General features: G+C 43.1%; 1 protein-coding gene across 1 annotated transcript in view; it reads right to left on the bottom strand.

The window, feature by feature from the left end:
• kcnq3 (potassium voltage-gated channel, KQT-like subfamily, member 3) overlaps window positions 1–26,474 on the bottom strand; it is a gene marked incomplete at both ends in the record, with an annotated part of 204,083 nt that overhangs the window by 44,783 nt on the left and 132,826 nt on the right. The window lies entirely within an intron of this gene.

The following is a 26,474-nucleotide window of genomic DNA, read 5'->3' as shown; positions in this document are numbered from 1 at the left end:
GCCTTTCATCATAAAGTTTAAATATAAAAACTTCGAAATTAAACAAATATGTTTAGCTCAGAATCAGCTATATAACCTCAGTTATCTTGGCATATGCTTACATTTTTTATAAGATGGTCGGATCATCTGTGACAGCACGTTTAGGAAACATCGGATTTTCATTTCGTTAAACCCAGCTGGGTGAATATTCAACACTTCACCACGGTAAACGTTACGCTCATGTAATGTTCACTGCATAAAAGCTGTGGTACTCAAACCTTTTCAGGCCGTGACCCCCCAAAAGAATCATATTTGAACTGGGGATCCACATTTAGACAGTTTTTTGGTGCGCAACACAGCCCTCGTTTAAGTGAATTGCTTTCACCTGCTCTGCTGTTGGACTGCTGTGCGGAGTCGAGTGTGCGCAACAGGGCATATCTCCGCCAAGCCAGGGTGACCTACCCAGGCCCATGAAATTCATATGCAGGCATAGTAGCCAATTAGAATGAAATCTGCAAAAACTGACTCATATACTGATACAGAAACATATTGGCTATATATTATCGCTGTCGGGTGGAAATCTTGTATGTTCCTTTTTTATTATTATTTAAAAACAATTAAAAATCATGAAAATAGCCAATCTACAAGCTGTAATTATTAATAATTAAGAAATACTATATTTTAAAGAGTGAAAAATCAACTAAAGTCATTATTAGTGCAAGTTCAATCACATTTCATTTGAATGAAAATAAATTGTGGGGAAAATACATAAAATCTCTAATCTGTGAATCTAATGTGATTTATTATGACCTGTCTATACTTTTACATCTATGCCCCCCCCCCCCCCCATTTTTTTATTTTTTAAAAAGACTTTAAAAAGAGTCGAGACTTGACTCGGACTCGACCCTCAAAGACTTGACTCGGACTCGACTCGACTCAACCCTCAAAGACTTGAGACTCGACTCGACTCGAGCCTCAAAGACTTGTGACTCGACTCGACTCGAGCCTCAAAGACCCGAGACTTGACTCGGACTCGACTCGACTCAACCCTCAAAGACTTGAGACTTGACTCGACTCGAGCCTCAAAGACTTGAGACTTGACTCGGACTCAAGCTCAGAGACTCGTGGACATCTCTGTACACAGGGCACTGCTACACCGAGGCCCATCCATCCATGGGACTCAGTGTGTTGGAATCTGTGCTCAAACACTGTGAAACCATGAGAACATTAATATTTCATCAGACCACAGGAAAACATATGCACACACACTGTTCACTGACAGGGGTGTGTGTGTGTGTGTGTGTGTGTGTGTGTGTGTGTGTGTGTGTGTGTGTGTGTGTGTGTGTGTGTGTGTGTGTGTGTGTGAGCATCGATAATATAATGCAATACAACCAGAGGATGCAGCTAGCGGTCGGCTACAAAGAGACAAACACACACAGACTCTTTGATGTCTGTTGGATGTGATGCATCGATAGGACGGACCAGGGACTTCAAAGCTGTGTTGTTTTCCTCTGTTTATTTATCCAGGGAAGAGCGCTGACCAGCGCAGCCACAGTCTTCTACTGTTGTACTGGGAGCTGACCAGTACAACCACAGTCTTCTACTGTTGTATTGGGAGCTGACCAGTACAACCACAGTTTTCTACTGTTGTACTGGGAGCTGACCAGTAAAACCAGAGTCAAATACTGTTGTACTGGGAGCTGACCAGTGCAGCCACAGTATTCTACTGTTGTACTGGAAGTTGACCAGTACAACCACAGTAATCTACCGTTATACTGGAAGCTGACCAGTACAACCACAATCGGAACACTGAGGAAGGCAGACGGGCCGAAACACGTCTGTTTCGCTAGGTAGAACCTTTATTAAAAAGAACATAAGAAACTACTCAAGAGAGTGTGGATAATCCTTTCACTGCATATCGACAAGAATCTGCACCCTGTTAAATTGTAGGAGACTCCCCTTGAGTTGAGCGCACCTTCTCCTGACAGACTTGATCCGGTATAGGAGAGTTGCCTAGAGATGACCAGTACAACTTCTACTGTATGAGTGTGCATGCTTGTGTACGTTTGTCTGTCTGTCTCATATTCTGAATGGCTGCTATGTACATAAGGCAATGTACAATATGACACAATTTGTATGTTGATTAAGGACAAACGTTCATATTTTTCATCATCTGTAGAAAATAAAAATAAAAACGTTCTTGCGAAAAAAAATTTGCTACAGTTCTACTCCTACAGATTTTGTCCACACAAACCCACTATCTCTGGGGTCATGTGATCAGATGGGGTCAGATGAAAAAGTCAGATTTGAGTCAGATATGACTGCCTTCCAAAGTTTGCGGGCCCTGCGTAGGCAACCCGGCGGCCTGACAGAGACCTGTGCTGAGCACACTTTTCTAGCTATTGTATAATATTATTCTACTCCAGTCTACTTCAGATCAGATCATATTTGAGGCCTCTATTATCATATTATCAAACATAGCCTATTGTATATACCCTTAGATACCCCCCCCCCCCCCCCCTCTCACTCACACACACACACACACACACACACACACACACACACACACACACAGCAGGCAGGACTGTACATGGTCGGTGTTAGACACACACACACAGCATGTGGATTGCTAGCAGTGTGTCGCGCCATCAGCCGAGAGCCGGCCAATCGAAATGAGGCGTGGGAGTCCAATCTACGGTGTGATTGGCAATCACGGGGACACCCCAACCCGTCCCCCGAAGAGCAGCTATTGCGCCCGTCTAACGTCTGGAGGACGAGAACCCATTTCCTGTTGTGGTTTGAGTGGAAGTGGGGGTCGCGGGGTGGGGGCTGAGGGGGGCGGCGGGAAAAAAGGATTTGGCTCGAGTGTGTGTGTGTGTGTGTGTGTGTGTGTGTGTGTGTGTGTGTGTGTGTGTGTGTGTGTGTGTGTGTGTGTGTGTGTGTGTGTGTGTGTGTGTGTGAACAGGTAATGGGGCTTTTAGTGGAATGGATGCCGCTGATAAGGTGTGTGGAAATAGGTCTTGTCATGTGGGTGTTTGGGGTGAGAGTGTGTGCAGTGGTGGAAGAAGTACTCACATTGTGTTTACGTAAGTAAAAGTATCAGTACCACAATGTAGAAACACTCTGTTACAAGTAAAAGTCCGGTGTAAATAAATGTACTTGTACTCATTATGCAGAATGTCCCATTTCTGGTAGATCTGATAAATATCAGATCTACCAGCTCACAATGCGTCGCGTTGTGAGCTTGTAGATTTGGTATTTTCAAAAAGCCAAAGTATATAGAGGGCAGTATGGTTAATGTATTTTTTAGTTACTGCTTACTGGTAAGAAAGTACCCAGTAACTAAGGTTTTCAAAGAATTGCAGTGGAGTAAAAAGGACAATATTTGCTTCTGAGATGTAGTGGAGTAGAAGTTAAAGTATTGAAAATCGGAAATACTCAAGTAAAGTAAAAAATACCTCAAAATCGTACTTAAGTACAGTACTTGAGTAAGTGTACTTTTAAAAGTTACTTTCCACTTAGTAGAGCCAGACCGATACATAGCTTTGGTCGATGTACAATATATACACAGTATACCCTGAGAACCACCCTCTGGGAACATATAAGATTATTAAAATATGTAATGAATGCATCTATCAATACCTCTGTGTCTGTCTGTCTGTCTGTCTGTCTGTCTGTCTGTGCACCTTTTAATGCCCATATATGGAGATCCCTAATGTCATTAATTATGTCATCATACAGTAGTACTGACTGATGTCATCGAGTAAGCCGCAATGTTGCTGGGCAGATTAACTATATGGGCAAATTACTGAGTAGGCAGGCTCTGGCAGTATAAAACACGTTTGTCCTCTCCGAAAGTAATTCGGAACGGCAAATCAAAACAGGTTCTTGTTTGCTTGGATTCTCTGTTAAGTATATAGTCGCCTTTACCCAGTAGAGTTGTTCTCTGGTTCATTCAGTACTTTTACACCTGTTTTACCCTGCTTGTCTGCTGTCTGGGACGTCCCACGAGAGCAAACCCAACCAGAGCAGTGCTGAGAATAATAGCAGAGAAAACACACTGTAGATTCAGACAAAAATCTCTTCTAAATGGATTTCCACCAAGTAGGACAACACATTTATGTGACTCTTGGTGGTGCTATTATCTATGAACTTACTATAAATATGAGCGTTTGCTCCAGACACAATATAAGCATTTTGTTCCAGACACTCGTGCATTAAACACTCTTCCACTATGGATGCTACCAGCCTACTTTTAGGGTAGTTTGCCCCAGATCTAGGATGGTTTCTTTGGCCTTGAATTAAAAGCCCCGTTCAACTGATGGTCTCAGCGTTACTACAGGTGCTGCAAAATCTGTGTGAGAGGATTATTATTATTAAAAAAAAGTCCATTAACCTCTTGGACCCTAGCATCCCTATTCTGGGGGGAACATTCGCCAAAAATATTTGATCTACAAGCTCACAACGTCAAGTTGACCAAGTATTGTGGGTTTAAGTGGTTAAATGTCGGAAAATACACATTAACATGAATCCAACATTAATAGAAAAAATTATGTGCAAACAAAAACTCAACACTGATAGTGCTATCAAACAAGTCTATGAAGCTATATGTATATGCTATGTATAAAATCTATGAAAAAGTATAATCTGCAACACAATTTTGTACAATAAGTAGTGGGGGTCCCTACTTCTCTCTCAGCAAATGGGCTCCAACGGCTCAAAAAAGTTTGAAGACCCCTGTCCTATACACTTGTCTTTGTCATTGAAGAATAACGATAAATAGTGCAAATATTTTCTCTATAAGGGGCAGCTAGGACCGCCCCTTCAAATCCATTGACTGTAAAAAATAAAAATAAAAAGAATATGGACGAAGGGAGCCATGCATGACATCACCCATAGGTTTCTAGGGGAAATAGTGACACCTTCTTGGCCATTAATGAGAAGAGCAGCATTTTCATTATTTCCGCACTGGCTTCATATCCAGCGACAGAGACGTGACGCCCGATCGGACCTCACCGCTTCTCCACGACCTTTTTGAAAAGAGCATCCTCGTTCTCCGATAATCCATCCTGTCGGCGCCCCGGCGGCCTTGAGGATATGATCGCCTCTCCCCCGTGGGGTCCTCGCCCGCGGCGATACGGCCCCTGGGTGTTTTCCTACAAGCAATTTACGAGCCTGATTGAATAACGGAATCTGTCGACAACGCAGTTCCCACACTTAATTTGCCTTCGCTGATGTGCAAACATCAGAAGGATACTGGCGGCAGCTCGTCTGTGTGTGTGTGTGTGTGTGTGTGTGTGTGTGTGTGTGTGTGTGTGTGTGTGCGCGCGTGCGTGTGTGTGTGTGTGTGTGTGAGCAGCTTAGCAGTAATGAGCGCAGACACAAGGACAACTCAAGCTCGGCTCACTCAGGAGACTAACATCTGAGGCTGCTTCTGTAAGCATTAAATAACAAGACTACATGTCTGTAACCACCACATGTGCTGCCCGTCTAATCTGCGGGGACGGATGGATGGATGGATGGATGGATGGATGGATGGATGGATGGATGGGTGGGAAGAAGTAACTTGGTATGTTGACTTGACAGACAGACAGACAGACATACAGACCGAGACAGACAGACAGACAGACAGGCAATATATCAGTGATTATTTGACTTAGTTAACAAGTAAGAAATGTAAGTTAAGTCAAACTAGATACAAATACAAAATAGGAGACTTAAAGTCTGGCCTGGCTATCGGCACACACACACACGTGCATGTGCACACGCGGAAGCATGCACGCACTCTCTTGAACTCTTGTCAAGTCATCAATAATGAGTGTCCAATGTCAACCTACAGTAGGGGGTGGAGAGAGAGAGAGGTGTGTGTGTGTGTGTGTGTGTGTGTGTGTGTGTGTGTGTGTGTGTGTGTGTGTGATTGACAGATTGTGCACTGTGACAGACAGCAGGAGTAATTCTTCCTCAGATGTGTCCCCTATGACCCCATACAACATACCTGTGTGTGTGTGTGTATGTATGTGTTCGCAGTCGCACGTGCACGTGTGCTCTTTAATTAACCCCTGACTCCCACACGACCACATCCTCCCTGACCCCTATGTGACCCCTGTGACAGGAAGTCAACCCCCGGAGGGAGTAACAGTTATCCCCTGGGTCTCCCTACCACCTCACACCCAGTAAGTAAGTAAGCAAGCCATGTGGCCCATAGGGTAGGAGCTCAACTGTTACTGTAGCGTGAGGCAGCTTGAAGTCCACCCCCTGGACATGACACTAGAAGGTCGCAGAGACTTCCATGTTAAGCACCAATGGTAAATGACCTGGCTGGGGATCGAACTCCGACCTCCCAATCTCAGGGTGGACACTCTAACCGCAAGGCCACTGAGCTTGATAACACTCAGTGGGTGGACAGTGACGCCCCGTCTGTGTTCTGGAAGCCAGACCCCGCCCACCACTTCCTCTGACTGTAACAGTGTACACTTAGAGCCAGGAGCAGATGGTTCAATTAATACCTGGATAGCACAACGCACTGTGGGGGTATAAGTGACGGAGGAATGGAGGCTTTCCCCTCCTCCTAGCGATAGGTTGCGTTTATGAACGGTCACACTTTGACAGAGATTTCAGTAGGTGTTTGTACCTCCTGTGGTACAAACCACTGTCTTCAGTGCTTACAGAATGAACTTGAAGCTGGGCTGAATGAACGTGGAAACAACGCTGAACATCTGACCAACGTCTGACCAATCACAGTAGCCCATGAACGAGTTCGGTTACAGCATCTCGGAGGACCGAACGCCCAAACAAAAGTTCTGATCCCGCCCACACCCCGAACCTCTGAATCACTATTGTGTTCCAGTTCCAATTCCACTCGTTTGTGCTGTATCCTCCTTCTCTTTCCCGATTGGATAAAACTAGCATCCTGACAGCAGGTCACTGTGAGCAAGGTGTAAACCATAAACATGTTGAGGTGTGCATGTTGGCTCAGGACAGCGCTGCTTAATCAACATTCAATCTGTCAACAGATATGACAGCTGACACACACACACTGTGTGTGTGTGTGTGTGTGTGTGTGTGTGTGTGTGTGTGTGTGTGTGTGTGTGTGTGTGTGTGTGTGCGCACGTCAGCTACACACTGCTAAAACATCATGCTGACAGTATGTTCTCACACGTGTGTATACATACAGATACAGTACATACAGCAGAAACACGTGAAAACACACACGATGCATAGCACCAGCCACCCCCCAACACACATACACACAGTATTACTATACTTTTGAGGACATCAACGTTTGTAGGGAGCAACTATTTTCTAATTGCCGTGCACTTAAAAAGAAAAAGCAGATCTACAAGCTCACAACGTGACACATTGTGAGCTTGTAGATCTGCTGTTTGTGTGACACCAGCGTGCAGCTATGTATAACATCAGGAATAACTCCAAGCCGGGTGGGCTTGGAGTAACCTAACCTAACCTTCTACATGTCTATTCCTAATTCTAACCGTCTGAACCTAACCTCTAAATGTCTAATGCTAACTCCGAAAAGTAACCTCTAAATGTCTAGTCGTAACCCTTATCTCTAAGACTAACCTGCTTAATCCATTAAGACCGGGAACGCATCTGTGTCATTTTAGATTTCTTTGGCTATTGAAAAACAGCAGAAATGCAATCTGCTCTTTTTGAAAAATCGTGAAAATTCGTGCAAATCTTTGAATATATATATTTTTAAAGCAAACATTTGTAACTTAAATCTTTGCTTCTAGGGGGTTCCCTGGAACTAAATTATTTGAGATGGAAGTCCGCTGTAAAATACATATCATTTTGAGAACCACTGATATTATAGCAACATACGTTTGAAAAAAAATACGGATTTAGAAGACTGTAGAATCGGCCTCAGGTCTTAATGGGTTAATTCAACTCTAACCCCAACTTGAATCTTTTCCTAATGGTAAGCACAACTCAAAAACATAAAATGTATGACGTCATAGAGTGGCCTCCAGGTACTATATTAATGGGCACTTCACAGAGTCTGCTCATTATTAGAGTTCCACTTCTGAAGTAACTAGTTGTTTCATTTGATAACCGCAACACTAATTCATTCAATTTCAATTAATTAAGTCCTTCAGAGAATAATGGATGTCGTCCCAGTTTACGCTGCTGCTTCCCCAGCGAAAGCAGAAGTAAGGAGGAGGAGGAGGAGAACCGTGAAGGCGGCGGGTCCCAAGAGAACGGTCAGACGCAGGAGGAGGAGGACCACCGCCGTGAGGCCCAGGAGGAGAAGGAGACGCGCAGCTTCAACCACCAGGAGACGCAGAAGGTCCACCAGGCGTCGCAGGAGGCCCGCAAGAAGGACCGCGCCAAAGAAGCAAGCGAGGAGAAGGAGAAGGCGGCGGGCCGTAGTGGAAGAGTAAGCATCCATATTGGGGCTGCAACCATGGATCGTTTTCTTCGATAATCCCATCGATTACTTTGTTTTAATTAATTTTGAGTTGTTTTGACGTATCAACGAATCGATTAACCGTTTAAGTGATACTTTGTTGCACGGCGGCGCCGTGCAAGAATAGTGAAAATGGCCGATCTAGAAGCTCACAACTTGAGCTTGTTGTGATCTTGTAGATCAGCTGTTTTCACTATTTTAGTTGTTTTATTTGAACCCTTTTTAGTTTTTTACACTTTTCACTTATAATTGCGACGTGTTGTGAGGTTGTAGATCGGATATTTTCAAAAAATTTGAATTATTTTTTTTTTTTACTTAAATTTAACTTTTTTTTTCACCTAGAATGACATGCCCAAAGCAGGGATTGATAATTGAAATTAAATAATCAATCAACTTTTTTTTAATAATCAATTACATTGATTAGTCTGATTAACTGTTGCAACCCTAATCCATACAGTAGCCTACAATGCTGTATAGAACAACAGCCACGATAAGATCTTTTTTTTAATAGAACGCATTTATGCGATTTGGCGGACAAGTGCGCTATTTAATAGAACGCATTTATGCGCGATTGGCAGGAAATGAGTTAAATTGGTGTATCTCCATTTTTCAATCATTTTACTTCTACTCCACTACATCTTTAGTTACTAGTTACTTTTCAGATATAAATTATGATATTATGAAACACACATTAACCAATTGAGGTATTTTATACAAAGGCTATTTGAAAATAGCCGATCTACAAGCTCACAACGTGTCGCATTGCAACACGTTGTGACCTTGTAGATCTGCTATTTTCAAACATTTTAGTACTTTTACTTTTGGTACTTTAAGTACATTTTGATGCCAATACCTACTTTTACTCAAGTAATTTTTTTATTCTAGACTTTCACTTGTAACAGAGTATTTCTATATTGCAGTATTGGTACTTTTACTTGAGTAAAGAATTTGAGTACTTTTTCCACCACTGCAGAACACATAATGTTCAGGTGGGCTGCCAATCTCATCCAATCAGGAGGGAGAACCCAAGTGTCTCAATCATAGAACTCAAGTTCCACTTCCCCTTCCACTTAGTATGCTGTATCCTCCTATGTGAGTTATTTTTCCTGATTGGATCAAACTGATATCCTGACAGTAGGTCACTGTGAGCAAGATGTAAACCATAAACATGTTGGTTCAGGACAGCGCTGCTGAATCAACATTCAATCTGTCAACAGAGCTGACAGCTGACACACTGCACTGTGTGTGTATGTGTATGTGTATGTGTATGTGTATGTGTATGTGTATGTGTGGTGTGCGTGTGCGTTTGCGTGTGTGTGTGTGTGTGTGTGTTTATTGTCAGCTACACACTGCTAAAACAAAGCTTGTTTAACACTAGTTGATAGTATGTTCTCACATGTGTGTATACAGATACAGCACATATAGTATGAACACCTCACCCACGCACGTACGCACGTACGCACGCACGCACGCACGCACGCACGCACGCACGCACGCACACGCGCACGCGCGCACGCGCACACACACACACACACACACACACACACACACGCGCGCGGTAATCCGATACTTTTGAAGACATCAACATGGGTAGGGCGCAACCATTTTCTAATTGCCATGCACTGGAAAAAAAACCCTGATCTACAACCTCACAACGGGTCGTGCTGTGACACATTGTGAGCTTGTAGATCTGCTGTTTGTGGAGCCGACAATGTCTACTCTAGCTCTAACCGTCTAAATGTCTAACGTAATGCTAACCCTGGAAAAGTTACCTCTGAACGTCTATTCCTAATCCTAACAACTAAACCCAACCTTTTAATTCAGGGGTCTTCAACTTTTTCAGCCCAGGGACCCCTAGTTGAGAGAGAGATGAAGCAGGGAACCCCTCTATATTGTATAAAATTGTTTCAGATTCAACTTTTTTGTTTACTTGGTCTGCTCTTTTTCCCTCTACACCTAGACCTCTTTGCCAAAAGAGGTATACAATGCCTCTTTGCTGCGAGGCGTTGTGAGCTTGTAGATCTGCTATTATTGGCTAAAGTTCTCTTCAGGAAAGGGATGCTAGGGTTCAAGTGGTTATGGAAACAAATAATATATCACACAAAGATATGGCGGACCCCAAGTAGGAACTCTGAGGACCCCCTAGGGGTCCCGGACCCCCTGTTGAAGACCGCTGTTCTAATTGTATAATCCTAACCCAAACCCCTAAACCTAACATCTAAATGCCTAATCGTAACCCAAAACCTCAAAAAAATTGCCTCTATAAAGGGATTTTTTGGACTTCCCTGCCTTTATTGGATAGTATAGATGAGAATGACAGGAAAACAGGGAGAGAGAAGGGGAGTGGCATGCAGCAAAGGTTGTCGGGGCCGGGAATCGAACCCCACGACACGCTGTCAGGCTGACATTAGAGCCTATATATGTGTGCACGTTAACCACTAGGCCAGTGGTTCTCAAAGTGGTCGAGGGACCTTCAGGGGTTCCTCTAAGGGGGTTCCAAATGGACCCTTACAGGTCTGTAACTCTTGAGAGTGTACACATGGAACCAAATGGACCCATACGGGTCCATTTGGTTCCATGTGAACACTCTCAGTTATGGGGGTCCTTGAAAATGAAATGTTTGGGAACCACTGCATGAGGCCATAGGCGCCCCATGCATAATCCAACTCTAACCCCAACTTGAATCTTTATCCTAATTGCAAGCCTTTCTCAAAAACTAAATGTATGACGTCATAGAGTGGCCTCCAGGTACTGTATTAATGGGCACTACACACCAAGTCTGCTCATTATCACAGTCCTGCTTGTGAAATAACTAGTTGTTTAACTTGATAACAGCAACAATAATTAATTCAGTTTCAATTAATTAAGTCTTTAAGCGTCAGAGAATAATGGATGTCGCCACAGTTTTCGATGTCGTTTACATTTCCCCAGCGAAGGCAGAAGTAAGGAGGAGGAGGAGGAGAACCGTGAAGGCGGCGGGTCCCAAGAGAACGGTCAGACGCAGGAGGAGGAGGACCACCGCCGTGAGGCCAAGGAGGAGAAGGAGACGCGCAGCTTCAACCACCAGGAGACGCAGAAGGTCCACCAGGCGTCGCAGGAGGCCCGCAAGAAGGACCGCGCCAAAGAGGCAAGTGAGAAGGAGAAGGCGGCGGGCCAGGAAGGTGGAAGAGTAAGAATATTGGGGATGCAACTATGGCTTATTTTCTTTCTTCGATAATCCCATCGATTACTTTGTTTGATTCATTTATTTAAATTGTTTTAATACACCATCGAATCGATTAACCGTTTAAGCATTATTTTCTACTTTTGTTGCGGAGGCGTGCAAAAATCGTGAAAATGGCCGATGTAGAGGCTCACAACTTGTGAGCTTGTTGTGAGCTTGTAGATCGGCTGTTTTCACTATTTTATATTTTTTATTTGAACCTTTTTCGTTTTTTACACTTTTCACTTGTGTTGTGAGGTTGTAGATCGCATATTTTCAACATTTTTGAATGATTTCTTTTTTTTTACGTTTACATTTTATTTTCACCCAGAATGACATGCCCAGAATAGGGATTGATTGATTGATTATTTAGTTAAATTATCAATCACATTTTTTTCAATATGATCAATTACATTGATTTGTTCGATGAACTGTTAAACCCCAATCCATACAGTAAGTAGCCCACGACGCTGATGAGAACAATGTTTCGTCAAGAACTTAAAGCTCTATATTCTGATAGTAACCATTGCTATAAAGTGTTTGTTCAGTAACAGGCGTCTCCCCATCACTCCAGCTCTTTAGTAAACACAAAATTATTATCCAGGTGGGTTGCCAATCTCATCCAATCAGGAGGGAGAACACAATTATCAGCCTGGGTTCTATTATGTTCCACTTCCCATTTCACTTGTTTATGTTATCCTCCTCTGTGGGTTCTCTTTCCTGATTGGACAAAACTGTCATCCTAACAGTAGGTCACTGTGAGCAAGGTGTAAACCCTAAAGGTGTGCATGTTGGTTCAAGACGTGCTGCATAATCAACATTCAATCTGTCAATAGAGCTGAGAGCTGACACATGTACTGTAGCTGTAATGCAACTACATTTTACTGCTACCTGTATGAGTAAGTGACAAATAAACCCCTCTTAATACTTGGTAGCCTTTTAGCTAGTGCTAACATAAGCATTGGTTGTAGTGGTTTCATTATCTGTAGTGTTGTAGTTGTTCTAGCAGAAGTTGAAGGTAAAGCTGCAGTAAGCAATTCTGACTTGTCGTTCACGTTTGTATGTTTTTTCTCAGCCATCCTAACAAAGCAGGAAATGATGATGGACAATTCCTGCAAATCATCTTTAAGACTCACATCTTTTGCCACTCAAAGATGGCAGCTGATCTCTCTTCAGAATATGGAAAAATGCAGAGTAGCTAGCCTGGACCTTCAGAAACATTTGGCATGTTCACATAAACCTCAGTTGGCTAGCTTGAAATAATTCAAGAAGGCCTTTGTGTAGAACAACATGGGGGCCACACTTTGATAGAATAGAGCGACACGAGTCCCCTCTTAACTGGTATAAATGACAGGGTCCCTGTTTAGATGGCATAGAATGACATTCACACTATAGCTGTATGTTTAAACCATAAATAAGCAATTAATAAATAATTGAAAAACAATGCTAATTTAAAACATTGTGTGCCAAAAACGGTCCGGACCGTTTTTGCGAAACCATTTTTTTTTTAAATACGTGGGGCCCACGTGGGGCGCTCTAACGAAACTTTGGGATCATCCAAGGAGTCTCTGAGAAGGAGAGGCCGGATGTGGATCCATGTCAAAAATCTTTTAAATGTTTTTTAATGTTAACTACTTGACTAAAAGCTTAATATCTCCATTTCTTTTTAACGTGGTGGAAGTGAGCCGTTTTCGATCGGCGATCACTCTGCAATGGAGGATCGCGTTCGAAATATTATTGTTCCAGGCGTTAGTCGGGACCCTCCGCCGTCTCGCACGCACGCTTTGTTTACATGCACTTCCGCGTCAGGGCTTCTACAGCACGAAACATATCAACGTAAGTGGATGGAAGAAATGGAGGCACTGAACGTACAATATTTTAATAAACCTCTGGCACACTATGTGTTAATGTGTCAAAGGTTTCAGCCTACAAGAAAACAAAATGTGAGGAATGAGCTAGCAAGTGAATGCATTTTCATGGCACTGTATATTATATCCTATATTAAAATTGCCTAGAGGGTAGAGCTCGTCGGGTTAGGCATGTAACCCGAAATACCCGGGTTCCGACCCGTACCCGGCTCGGTCACAGGTCCATTCACAAGAAGTGACTCCGGGTCCGGGTCGGAGCCGGTACAGTCCGTCTCGGGTCTCGGTTCTCAGACTGTGAAATGGACGGTTCCACTAATACCCGAGTTGACCCGGCGAGCGGGTTTCTCGGGGCTCAGACTGTGAAATGCACGGTTCCACTATACCCGAGTGGACCCGGCGAGCGGGGGGTCTCGGCGCTCAGACTGTGAAATGGACGGTTCCATTAATACCCGGGTGGAGGGAGGGAGGTCGGTCGCTCAGAAGACAGACTGTCAGTGACGCAGTCAATGACTGGCTGCTATTTATATTATCATATCACTACATAATGTTATATCATTGACCTAAATGGCGATATATTAGGGATAGGATGATTAAAATATTAGCCTTGATGATCGTCTTTCTTGACTGAAGGCTCTGTCTGTATTAGGAACAACTTTGGACAGGTGGAAAACTTTAGTTAAACTTGCAGAGTGGCGCATTACTTTACATGAGTTACATCTTCTGATACTTGTACTTGAATGTTGACATGAAATAATAATCCTGTTTAGTGTTTCACTACCACGAGGAAAGACTACAGCGCATATTAACATCACTGATCAACACACACGTTGAAAGGCTAGGACAAAGATACCAAGGATTCGACAGTGATGTCATGTCACTATGCAACAAGGAAGTAGCGACGGACGCTACGCCATGTTCGAAGTTGTTTTAAAGATAGCAAGGATTCGTCGGCGATCTGATGTGACATCACCGACGAATCCTTGGACATATTTTACCCGTTACTCATTTATATACACCAGTTATATCAAATATTGTCGATTAACGTAACACTTTGGTTAATGGTTAAAAATTGTAAAATAATCGAGTTCATATCAACATGTTGTTACCGGTATACTCTGCAAAGCACAATGGAAACTCCAAAGCCAATTATAATGTTAAACAACATTAAATGTGGTTTAACATTAGAAATTAACGTGGATTATAGTTGGCAATGAAGAAGGATTACAAACATCTAGAACGTGGATTTATTTTTGTATAGCTGTCCAATGAGCATTGACTGGGATTATACATCATAATCATGGAGGCTATACATTTAGGTAAGAAAGTATGAAACAAGTCTTATTTAACGCTGGACAACTTGTACTAATGACGTTGGCAAACAATTTTGCGTTCGGGTTTTTTGGAGGCTCGGGTTATGTACGTGTTCGGTTCTTGTATGTCACGGTTCTATACGGGTCGGTTTCCGACAGCTCTCGGTGCTGTTCGGGTCCGGATCTCAATTTCTAATAATGGCCCGGGTCCATTCGGTTACGGGTATTTTTTTCGCGGGTCCATTCGGGTATCGGTCCTTCATATTGGACCATAGGCCGGGTCCATTCGGTTCCGGGTAAAAAAATCACGGGTCCATTTGGGTTCGGGTATTTATATTTGACCCGTGAAGACCTCAACTAGAGGGTCAACCGACGGTGGGTGGGTGGATCAGGTGGGTGGACGTCACAAACAGACCTGCGAGGCGCACTGTTGCTCCGATCCTCACAAAACTTGGCACCAACACTGGTCAGGGGTCTGCCATCAGAATACACACCAGGGCCCACGTGTGGCACTGGCGGGGCCCCTGGGTGCCAGAGGAGCACCATTGCCCCGCCCCCTCTGTGTTCCAATTGGCTGGGCTTTAAACAGCCTTAACTCCAGTTCCCAGCATGCTAATGGCCCCACAATTGGTAGGTGAGGTGCTCTTACACGGCCAATGGGGACGGACTGTAATTGCTTAAGCCCTGCCCCCTCTGTGCTCCTATTGGCTGGGATTTAAACAGCCATAACTCCAGTTCCTAGCATTTTAAAGGCCCCAAACTTAGTGGGTGCTCTTAGATGGCTAATAGGGACGGACTGTAATTGCTTAAGCACCACCCCATCTGTGTTCCTATTGGATGGGCTTTAAACAGCCATAACTCCAGTTTCCAGCACGCTAAAGGCCCCAGACTTGGTAGGTGCTCTTGGATGGCAAATATGGACAGGCTGTAACTGATGCCCTACCCCCCTTTGTGTTCCTATTAGCCATTACCCATAACCACATTTCCCAGTATGCTAATGGTTCAACATGGTAGGTGGTCTTACGGGGACAGGCTGTAATTGCTGAGGCCCCACCCCCTCTGCTTTTCTATTGGCTGCCATAGCATGCTACATGCCAAACTTGCTGGGTGGTCACACAGACTTTCCAATATTATCAAAAATGACCACTTCCGGTTCCCTTCCTACTTCCAGTTTGTTGGATTGCCTTGAAACTTCACAAACAGTCCCCTGATAACCCTTTAAATGTGTGTGTGTGTGTGTGTGTGTGTGTGTGTGTGTGTGTGTGTGTGTGTGTGTGTGTGTGTGTGTGTGTGTGTGTGTGTGTGTGTGTGTGTGTGTGTGTGTGTGTGTGTGTGTGTGTGGTGTGTGTATGGTGTAGGGGTTTGTCAGCTACACAGTAGGCGTAACCCCCCCCCCCCCCCCTCCCCACACACACACACACGCACACACACACACACACACACACACACACACACACACACACACGTTATTACGATATGTTTGAGGACATCAGCATTTGTAGGGCGCAACCATTTTCTAATTGCTGTGCATTGTAAAAAAAAGAAGCAGATCTACAACCTCACAATGGGTCGTGCTGTGACACAGTGTGAGCTTGTAGATCTGCTGTTTGCAGAGTGACACCAGCGTGCAACTATGTATAAATCAGGAACACCTCTAATAACCCACCCCCTAAAGCTAACCTTCATATCTATTCTTAATTCAACCCTAAACCTAACCTCTAAATATCTAATCGTAACCCTAACCTCTATAGCTACTTGAAAAACATAAAATGTATGACGTCATAGAGTGGCCTCCAGGTACTATATAAATGGGCACTGCACTGAGTCTGCTCACTACAGTTCTGCTTCCGAAGTAATTAGTTATTAGTTGAATTCAATTAATTAAGTGTTTAAGCGTCAGAAAATAATGGATGTCGTCCCAGTTTACGCTGCTGCTTCCCCAGCGAAAGCAGAAGCAAGGAGGAGGAGGAGAACCGTGAAGGCGGCGGGTCCCAAGAGAAGGAGGAGGAGGACCACCGCCGTGAGGCCCAGGAGGAGGAGGAGACGCGCAGCTTCAACCACCAGGAGACGCAGAAGGTCCACCAGGCGTCGCAGGAGGCCCGCAAGAAGGACCGCGCCAAAGAAGCAAGTGAGGAGAAGGAGAAGGCGGCGGGCCGTAGTGGAAGAGTAAGCATCCATATTGGGGCTGCAACTATGGATCGTTTTCTTCGATAATCCCATCGATTACTTTGTTTTAATTAATTTTGAATTGTTTTGACGTATCAACGAATCGATGAACCGTTTAAGCGATATATCTGTTGGACCGCACCAAAGAGGCAAGTGAGAAGGAGAAGGCGGCGGGCCAGGATGGTGGAAGAGGAGTAAGAATATTGGGGATGCAACTACGGATTATTTTCTTTCTTCGATAATCCCATCGATGACTTTGTTTCATTAATTAATTTAAATTGTTTTAATACATCAGCGAATCAAATAACCATTATTTTAAACTTTTGTTGCGGCGGCATGCACAAATAGTGAAAATGACCGATCTAGAAGCTCACAACTTGTGAGCTTGTTGTGAGCTTGTAGATCGGCTGTTTTCACTATTTCAGATTTTTTATTTGAACCTTTTTAGTTTATACTTTTCACTTATACTTGCGACGTGTTGTTATTTTTTAACTTTTTTTTTAAACGTTCCTTTTCACCTAGAATGACATGCCCAAAATAGGGATTGATTGTTAATTTTATTAAATCATCAATCATCTTTTTTTAATAATCGAATACATTTATTAGTCATGTTAACTGTTAACCCTAATCCATATAGTACCATACACACTGTGAAAGGTGCAATAAGTGATATTTTTTGGTTAAAACTAAACGTTTTTTGTTAAACACTTAAAACTCTATATTCTGATAGTGACCATTGCTACAGAGTGTTTGTTCAGTTTAGTTTAGTAAACAGAAAATAAATGTTCAGCTGGGTTGCCAATCTCATCCAATCAGGAAGGGAGAAACCAATTATCAGCCTGGGTTTTATTATGTTCCAATTCAACTTGTGTACAGTAGGCTATGCTGTATCCTCCTATGCGATTTCTCTTTCCCGATTGGATAAAACTGGTATCCTGACAGTAGATCACTGAGCAAGGTGTAAACTATGGCAACCTAATCATTTCCTGCTTTGTTAGGATGGCTGAGAAAAAAAGACATACAAACATGAAAGACAAGGTGAGCATGTTGGTTCAAGACAGCGCAGCATAATCAGCATTCAATCTGTCAACAGTGTGTGTGTGTGTGTGTGTGTGTGTGTGTGTGTGTGTGTGTGTGTGTGTGTGTGTGTGTGTGTGTGTGTGTGTGTGTGTGTGTGTGTGTGTGTGTTGGCAGCTACACACTGCTAAAACTATGTTCACACATGTGTATACACGAATCCACTGAGCGCTGCCCTGTAGGTGGCGCAACCATTGCATTGGTGTCAGACTTGGCCAGCTGCTGCTGCGCGGTGTCAGTCAGCTGCTGTCACTGACTGTTCACGTTAGGCTACTCTTTTACCTGCTTTTTACTAACATTTACTAACACTAACTTTACAAAGATGTACAGAAAATCGGGACGAACCTCTGCCGATTTTCCTTCAACAGCCAAGCAGGTAAAGAGTAACGTCAACAGACGGACAAAACCGCAGCAGCAGCTGACTGAGTCTGACACCGCAGCAATGGTGACGCCAGCTACAGGGCAACGCTCCATGGATTTGTGTATACATACAGATACAGTGAGGGGTGTACTGCCGGTGGGGCGAAGTTGAGCGCCGCTCAACTAGCTCTGAAGGTGCACACGCGCCCGCACATGGACGGACATGCACGAGCGTACCCGTGTGCATCTACCTCACGTATCGATCAAAAACAACCCTTCAGTTTTCGCACCTCACTCAGCGTCGGCAGCAAAACGCTGAGTGTCAACAGCGGGAATTAACAGGCTGGAATCATATCAGTGGTCTGTGACCTGCTAAGTAGCCTGTAGGTGTATAGGCTACTGTCAGATGTTCTGTCTGAAGCAGTCAAAAGAGAACATTTGGATAACATTGGCAAGGCATATGACAACACTAAAGTGTACCCATTATGCAAGTAAATAGAATAACATTTGATATACAGTATATTGTGGGTTAATAAATAGGCCTACATATCAACGAGGTTATTTCAATCGGTGATCGATCAGCGCACGCATGCGTGTGACGTAGTGCTCCACTAGTCTACAGTACACCTCTGGATACAGAAAATACAGTAGAAACACGTAAGAACACAAACACATGATGCATGCGTGCAACAACCCAACAACCTCTAAAGCTAACCTCTATATCTACTATCTATCTATCTATCTATCTATCTATCTATATGATGATTAATCCAATTTACAATTTAGGCATTTAGCAGATGCTCTTAATCCAGTATGATTTACAGTTAGTAAGGTAAACACAAGGTAATACATCAAATATAAATAGTAATTTAGGGTCATAGGTTAACAGTCTAAAGTAAACAGTAAAATATAAAGAATTAATCTGTACATTTAAACTATTAAGTCTGGTTCCTCATGTAATGTTGTTAACATTTTCAGGGGATTAGGAAAACTATACATTTTTGGAAACTTTAGAGAATAACAATTCAGAGAATCCATGATTCCATTTGCGCATGTAGCGGGCATCTTGGATTTTGAAAAAAGGCCATCTTTGAATACTCGTTCTTCAATATCTCAACTTCTAGATAGGTAGGATCATAATTTTCCAGTGGCAAATTTTTGGGGTCAGGAAATCCAATGGTGCTAATTACAAATCAGTTCAGCTGATCAGTGGCACAGATAAGTCGCCATCTTGGATTTGGAAGAAATGGTGACATTTGAATACAGATTCTTCATCTTGACTTCTAGATTAGGTAGGATCATGCTTCCAGTGGCTAAATCAACATTTTGGGGGTCAGGAAATCCAATGGTGCTAATTAAAAATCAATTCAGCTGATTAATGAAGCAGATAAATTTGAATTATGAAAGAATGGGGACCTTTGAATATTAGTTTTTCACCATCTTGACTTCTAGATCACGTAGGGTGATGATTCCAGTGGCTAAACCAAACCTTTTGGGATCAGGAAATCCAATGGTACTAATTAGAACTCAATAGCACAGATTTAAGTTGCAATGTTGAATTTGTAATGCTCATAACTTAAGAGACCAAGATGATGATGATTTCTCTCTTTGACTACACAAAATGTTTTGCCATTTATTTGCACAAACACAAGCTAGCGACATCTGTAGATCAGTCTACACATCTCTATCACCCTTACTATCATCGTCGTTGTCACTAGTAAATGTGATATCCTTAGAGTCTTCTTCATTCTAGCAGTCAGCGCTACACTGACATAGCTCTGTACAGGGTAGCTCCACTGATCTATGTGAAGAACAGCCTGATTTAAAATGAGATCTCTCACCATCTCAATGATTGCCTCTGGTGCTGGGAGGGACTCGATTGTGACTGGTTTCAGCTGACCATCCTCATCCTTGTAGTAGCCATTTGTTTTAGTGGGTCAAGGAACTCCTGCAGAGCAATGTGTGGCTGACTCGACACTCTGGCCTGGATATGGGCTCTTGGAACATGTTGCTTGAGAGCACCAAGTGTGGGTAGCTTGTCACTTTTCTGCCATGTGTTTGCAGAAAGGATGCCATCTCAGTTCAGGGATGTTGTCAATTTGGATCCACATCGTAAAGTATTCAGTACATACAAGTCTATCTGAAGTATCTTTGACCTCATCATCATCTTTGAGGTTATTGTTCAGTCAGGTAGATTTGCCTATTCTAGAAAAGTTCCCAATGTGGGCTGCTCCTGTAGCTTTTGCTCGATGTGCACCAAGAGCTTTCCATTTGGGTGGCACTTCCAAAATCCCAGATGCCATTTAAACACAATTATCTTTCAGCAGGATGTCATCATTTGCTAAAACCAGCACCAATACATAGTATGTGGGGAGAAGCACATCGCATCAGAGGGGTTGCGACGGGAAGTCAGAACTACATGGTGGATCAACAAGGTGTCTGCCTCGTCATGCTTATTGCCTTCAAAGGCCCAATTGAACTGACCAGAGACTATGATGACGGGATTCTGCTGGTTGCAGCAAATCATGAAATGTTGCTGATTTTATTTTTTATATTTCAATGGCATCTGGGATTTCGGAAGTGACCCCAATATCGACAGCTCTGGGTACAGATCGAGCAAAAGCTTCGCCAGCATTTCATGCCTTTACAGTTGCAGACAACATTGGGAGAGTTGATAGGCAGATCTACCTGACTGAACCAAGCTGATGATGTCCTTGAGGGTCTGAAGAATTTTATACAAAGGGGATCCTAACATCTCGACAACATCTCAGAACTGAGATGGTATCTTTTCTGCAAGCACATGGCAGAAAGTGATTGATTGATTGATTGATTGAATATTTTATTAGGCAACACATTTAAACAGCACAATTACATTTATAATACTTTGTCTAAAAGGTCCGTCCAAAAAAGTCCTTGCGGTCTTGTTTCCATTGGGGTCCTTGGTAGCGACAAGCTTCCATCCACACTTTGTGCAGTACATACCAAGAAACCATATCCAGGCCAGAAATAGCACCGTACAGGGTAGCCCCAGTCAGGGGCGTATAGGCAAACTAGGCAGTTGCCTAGGCCACTACCTGCTGGGGGGCGCCCCAGCTGGTCGGTGATCTCGCCTGGGGTGCCGGGATGGCGAGAAACGCCACTGGCCCCACTGATTTTCACAAACATCTGTGTGAAGAACAGTCTGCTTTACATTGATATCTGACTCAATTGTGAATGTTCTAATAGCCATTCTTTAGTGGGTCAAGGAACTCTGCTGAGTGAAGTGTGCCTGACCTCTCAGTGTAGCGCTGACTGCCAGAATGATGGAGATTCTCAGGATAATATGAAATTTGCTATTGACAGCGATGGATGATGGGGATGAGTAGACTGGTCTACAGATGTTGCTAGCTTATGTTTGTGTAAATATATGACACATGATTTTGTGTAGACAAGGAGATAAATTGTCTGTCTCTAGTCTCTCTTCAGTTATGCACATTAAAATGTCAAGATCATGACCACAATCTGTCATTGATCAGCTTTACTGATTTCAAATTAGCACCCTGATTTCAAATAAGTAGTTTCCTGACCCCAAAAAAAAAGATTTAGCCACTGGAATCATCACCCTAGATCTAGAAGTCAAGATGGTGAAAAACTAGTATCCAAAGGTCCCCATTCTTTCATGATTCGATATGGCAACCTCTGCTTCATTGATCTGTACGGATCAGCTTTTCTAATTAGCACCATTGGATTTCCTGAACCCCAAAAGGTTGATTTAGCCACTGGAAGCATGATCCTACGTAATCTAGAAGTCAAGATAGTGAAGAATCTGTATATAAATGTCACCATTTCTTCCAAATCCAAGATGGCAACCTAAATCTGTGTCACTGATCAGCTGTACTGATTGGTAAAGCACCGTTGGATTTCCTGAACCCTCAAGTTTTTAAATTTTACACTGAAATTATGAGCCTACCTAATTTAGAAGTCGAGATATTGAAAAACAAGTATTCAAAGGTAACTATTTTTCTAAATCCAAGGTGGATGCCGTATTGGCTTGTGTGTAAATGGAATCACGGATTTTGTGATGTTATTCTCTAAAGTTTCCCAAAAAAAAATAGATTTCCTAATACCCCGAACATTTTAACGAACCTTTAAATCTCACATATTGAACTGGACTATATACAAACTATGAGATGCCAGGTCAACAAATGAACCTGGCATCTGTATGTGGAGCTCGGCCCTGGCCTCCCTAGGTTGGCAGAGGGAAGGTAGTGCCCAGGATTACATAGATAATTGGCACTGGGTGTAAAAAATAGGGTTACAAAATCGTGGGATAAAAATGTAAGTAAAAAAAAAAAAGAACCTGGCATCTGTATACATAACACGCTATCTAAATTACATGTTAATCTTTGCATATTTTAGGTGTGCTACGGCAAGTGCTATGGGCAAAGGTGGAGCCTGAAGAGGTGAGTCTTCAGATTACGGCGGAAGATTGGGAGTGAGGCTGCAGTTATAATTGCGATGGGCAGTTCGTTCCACGGTGTGGGAGCCATAAGGGAGAAGAGTTTGGGCGTGTGGAGCGTTGCCCGTATGTTTTAGAGACGGTTCTAACAGCTTCCCTGTGTTAGCTGATCTGAGTAAGCGGGAGGGGTTATAGGGTTGAATCAGGCTTTGAAGATATGGGGTCGCCATACCAACTTTGACCCCAACTTGAATATTTTCCTAATGGTAAGACCAACTCAAAATCAAAATGGGTGACGTCATAGAGTGGCCTCCAGGTACTTTATTAATGGGCACTGCACCAAGTCTGCTCATTGTTACAGTTCAGCTTCCAACGTAAAGTGTTCAATTTGATAACTGCTAAATTAATTAATTCAATTTCAATTAATTAAGTCTTTAGGCGTCAGAGAATAATGGATGTCGTCCCAGTTTACGCTGCTGCTTCCCCAGCGAAAGCAGAAGCAAGGAGGAGGAGGAGGAGAACCGTGAAGGCGGCGGGTCCCAAGAGAAGGAGGAGGAGGACCACCGCCAAGAGACGCGCTGCGTCCGCCGTGAGGCCCAGGAGGAGGAGGAGACGCGCAGCTGCAACCACAACAACCAGGAGACGCAGAAGGTCCACCAGGCGTCGCAGGAGGCCCGCAAGAAGGACCGCGCCAAAGAAGCAAGTGAGGAGAAGGAGAAGAAGGCGGGCCGTAGTGGAAGAGTAAGCATCCATATTGGGGATGCAACTACGGATTGTTTATTTCTTTGATTATTCCATCGGTCACTTTTTTGATTTTTTGAAAATGGCCGATCTAGAAGCTCACAACTTGTGAGCTTGTTGTGAGCTTGTAGATCAGCTGTTTTCACTATTTTAGATTTTTATTTGAACCTTTTTACTTTTAATTCTTTTTTCCTAAACAATTTTTTTTAAATGTACTAGAATGACATGCCCAAAATAGGCATTGATTGTTAATTGATTATTTTATTAAATTATCAATCATCTTTTTTTAATAATCAATTATATTGATTGGTTCGATTTACTGACTTACCTGCTCCAGACCAAACATATCAGAGCTTCTGGATTGTTTGAGCTCAACTCGAAGGCTAAAGCAGGGTAGCCTGCTGGTTCCAGACGAATCTGCCATTGCAAAAAAAAAAAATCCTTTGGCAGATTAGGTCTGGCCCCTCTCAATAGAGATTGGATTTCTCTCCCTCCGAAGTTGTGAGAGACCAATCAGGGCCCAGTATGCAAATATAGGGCGGGTTCATCACCAGAGGCTTTTTTTTTATTTGCCCCTCGGAAATGCAGGTTCAACACAGAGATTCCAGACTAATATCTATGCAGTGATATTAGTCTGGCCATGCCAGGCTAAAAGCAGGGACCTTCAATGTTCTTCAGGCCAAGGACCCCTTTAGCTGAGTGAGATATGAAGCAGGGACCCCCCACTACATATACTGCACTACATAAATTGTGTTGCATTTAAAACATTTGTTTTAATTTATTCTATTTTTGAGATAGCCTTCCATGCAACTTGATATAAGAGGCTTTCAAAGCTAGCTCACCATGTCTAGCTGATTTTCTCATCAATGTCTTTTTATTTTGAAACTAGCTTGTTAGTATTCCACAGGTTCAGTCAGGAACACTCAAGTCACAAGTAGATTTAACCATTTATTGCAACACATGGAATACACAGTTAAACTTGGCGCTAATGGCACCGCTCTTTAAGATGTTCCTTAAAATGTGCTAAGGCATGCTGAGCAAAATCAGGGAACGCTATGCAAAACCCCCCAGGTAGCCTATACATGAGCGGGCCCATAGCAAGACATTTAATCAGATTAACTTGAGTCATGCAAACTTGAATGCAGTTTAACATTAAAGCCATAGCTGATTGAATTCCGTTTATAAGGTGGAGGATAGGGTGGTGGAGGAAAGCTTAGCCAGCAGGAGCAGGGTGTGGCATCAATGAAAAGCAGATATCCAGTGTAGGAGAAAGCCGTATTTAAATGAGCCGCCTTGTTGAGGGAATGAGGTGTGGTTGGTGTGTAGTAAAAAGTGGCTGATTGAAAGGAATCAGCAGACTGACAGCTGATTACATCTGGGCTATGACTATACGACTCCCGTGCCCTGCATGAACATGAACGATGGTACAGATAAGACAGCTGTCCTCTTCACACTTTCCTGATATTTCCCTGTAAAGTCATTTCCCCCCCACTGTCGCGCGTGATTTGCCTCTTTGGCTCCATGGAATTGCCACCATTGTTGCCATCTGGGTGTGAAAAGGTGTAATTTCAGACCTGGGTGTCATACTGCTCGCGTGTTTTAGCAGTGTATCAGCTGAAAGTATGTTCACACACGTGTGTATACAGATACATTACAGTGGAAACACATGAACACACAAACACATGATACATGAATACAACAACTAATCCTGACCACTAAAACTAACCATCTACATGTCCAATCATAACCCTGACCTCTAAAGCTAATCTCTATAATGCTTGAACTACTCTAACCCCAACTAGAATGTTTTCCTAATTGTAAGCCCAACTCAAACATAACATGTATGACGTCATAGAGTGGCCTCCAGGTACTATATTAATGGGCATCGCAACAAATCTGCTCGTTATTACAGTTCTGCCTCCGAGGTAATTAGTTGTTTCATTCGATAACTGCACAATTTATTAATTCAGTTTCAATTAATTAAGTCTTTAAGCGTCAGAGAATAATGGATGTCGTCCCAGTTTACGCTGCTGCTTCCCCAGCGAAAGCAGAAGCAAGGAGGAGGAGGAGGAGAACCGTGACGGCGGCGGGTCCCAAGAGAAGGAGGAGGAGGACCACCGCCAAGAGACGCGCTGCGTCCGCGAGGCCCAGGAGGAGGAGGAGACGCGCAGCTGCAGCCACAACAACCACTAGGAGACGCAGAAGGTCCACCAGGCGTCGCAGGAGGCCCGCAAGAAGGACCGCGCCAAAGAAGCAAGTGAGGAGAAGGAGACGCAGGCGGGCCGTAGTGGAAGCATAAGCATCCATATTGGGGCTGCAACCATGGATCGTTTTCTTTCTTTGATTATTCCATTGGTCACTTTTGATTCATTAATTTATTATTATATTTTATTGTATACTTTGTTGCACAGCGGCGGCGTGCAAAAATAGTGAAAACGGCCGATCTAGAAGCTCATAACTTGTGAGCTTGTTGTGAGCTTGTTGAAGCTGTTTCACTATTTTTTGTTTTTATTCCAACCTTTTTAGTTTTTTACATTTCACTTTTAATTGCAACGTGTTGTGAGGTTGTAGATCAGATACTTTCACCATGTTTTAATGATAATTTTTTTAAACTTTTCTCCTAGAATGATATGCCCAAAATAGGGATTGATTGTTAATTGATTATTTTAATTAAATTATCAATCGTCTTTTTTTAACAGTTTTGTTTAACTGTTGCACCCTAATCCATACTGTAGCCTACGACGCTGAGCAGAACAACCACGATAGGATCGCTGATAAGACCCCTGAAAGGGGAGCTTCTGGATCTTTCGAGCTCAATTCGAAGGCAATAGCAGGTCCTTCAATGTTCTTCAGGCCAAGGACCCCTTTAGCTGAGATATTAAAACATTTTATTTTATATTTTATTGCA

This window comes from Gymnoscopelus braueri (assembly GCF_963280865.1).
Source record: "Gymnoscopelus braueri genome assembly, chromosome: 10".
Taxonomy (NCBI): Eukaryota; Metazoa; Chordata; class Actinopteri; order Myctophiformes; family Myctophidae; genus Gymnoscopelus; species Gymnoscopelus braueri.
Note: the sequence above shows the minus strand (reverse complement) of the source record. Positions and strands in the feature narration are given on the sequence as shown.